We start from the raw sequence: 1,837 nt of genomic DNA, 5'->3' as shown, positions 1-1,837 counted from the left end.
CTGCACAAGAAAAAAAAGAAGATTTGTAACAGAAAGTTTATTCTTAACCAAAGACAATAAAATCATCCTAAATGCAAATTTTTTTAAAAAAGTACTGCAACATTGTTAAAACACACCAGTGTCACCCTGTGGACAAATTAACGACAGCCCTGTCCACTTCATCATTTTTGGACAAGACCTAGAATTACTGATTTGTGCAAGGATACAATCCAATTTTGCAGGAATTCCACAAAGTCAATGCTTGGACCTACTTGTGTGTCACTGGTACTCATCTGGACCTATAAACCCAACTGGCCAAACAGTGAACATTAGGCTTCCCCCCCCTCCCCTTTGATTACTTGTAAAAGCAGCAGGAGTGGCCTAACCCTATTTAGGCTGCAGTCTGATATGGGGCCTGGGATACTACTGAACATGCCTTGAAGTGAATCATTTCCTCATAAACTAAAAACCCATTGTAGTTTTGGAGCAGGTTCTGAAGATCAGACCCTCTCAATCACCACCTTCTCTTTTGACTGACTGGGTGAGGAGGGGTATGTGTGGCAGGAAAAACTAGACCCTGCTCCTAGTCTTAGCGATGCAATTTCCTTAGTGCTACACCATGACACTTCAGGTCACTTGCACCTGTTGGCTGATATGTACACATTGCAGTATTAAACGTCACAATGGGTGGGTTGTATTGAATGGGCAATTTTCATTCATTCGTGGGAAAACACAATAAAGAAATGTAATAAAGTTGCCCTCCTGTCCTCTTTGGAGAGACAGTGTTACTCCATGCAATTACCAGCTCACAGCCCAATTTTTGGCAGGTGCAGCAGAGCCAGAAGACTTTTTCCTGAGAGATGGAAGCTTTCATGAAGGATCCTTTGTGACAGCTATCCATCATGCTTTTTTTTTTTTTTATAAAAAAAAAGTTGTTTCTGGCTACCCAATGTGAAGAAGCTGGGGAGGAAGGATGGTGTCTGGCTCAGCTTTCTCTCTCTTATTTGGCATTCATTGAGCTGAAGTCCAAAACAAGCCCTGCGGAAGCTGCCGAGCTCTCTGGGGATTATGGACGATTGTGTGAGAATCTGTACAGCCAGACAAATGGGTGTCATCTGCCCTCCTGGATTTGACGGAAGAACACTGTTGAGCTACCTTCCTTTTGTATACCGATTCCAGCTTTTCAAATCAGGGAAAGTCATTGTCAGGGAACTGCCATCAGTGCCGGAGGGAGAGAGCAAAAGCCAGAGGGATTCCAGAGAGCAGCCAGGGATCGGGAGGAGGAGCCCATCTTCTGGGGAAGAGAATCAGCGTAGCACCAGTGGAGAAGGGGGGCAGATGGGGGAAACGACGAGGCGGTCCCATGACTCCTTGCCTGGGACCAGCGGGGAGAGTAGGGGTCCTCCGCTGCCCACGCCCTCCTTGCGCAGAAGGCTTTCGCGCAGAGAGAGTAGGAGGAGACTAGGCGTCAAAGAGCTTCTTTGCTGGAAGAAGTTTAAGAAACGCCCACTGACGGATGCTGCCAGCGATTGAGTCAGCCACGGGTGAGTGGCTGTCCGGACAGAAAAGGTTCACTTTGGCAACCAAGCCAGGTGTTTGCACCCAGCCGGGGAGATAAGCACCGGCTTACGCACAAGCAAACCCTAGAACCATTACAGTCATGCTTAGAGATGTCCTGAGGGAGCCATGCCAGTTTCCCCATCTCTCTCTCTCTCTCTCTCTCTCTCTCTCTCTCTCTCTCACACACACACACACACACACACAAAAAACAAACAAACACATACACACTTTCTACAAAAGTAGACTGTGCCCTGTTCCTTGCACAGAGACAACTGTTGGATATTTCTAGGAAATTAGT

The 1,837-nt window shown here is 46.8% G+C and overlaps 1 protein-coding gene across 1 annotated transcript in view; it reads right to left on the bottom strand.

Annotated features, from left to right (window-relative positions):
• TTC27 (tetratricopeptide repeat domain 27) overlaps nt 1-1,837 on the bottom strand; it is a 97,875-nt gene that overhangs the window by 3,206 nt on the left and 92,832 nt on the right. The gene's annotated exons all lie outside the window — the stretch shown is intronic.

This window comes from Podarcis bocagei (assembly GCF_964188305.1).
Source record: "Podarcis bocagei genome assembly, chromosome: 3".
Classification (NCBI taxonomy): domain Eukaryota; kingdom Metazoa; phylum Chordata; class Lepidosauria; order Squamata; family Lacertidae; genus Podarcis; species Podarcis bocagei.
This window is presented reverse-complemented; position numbering and strand designations above follow the sequence as displayed.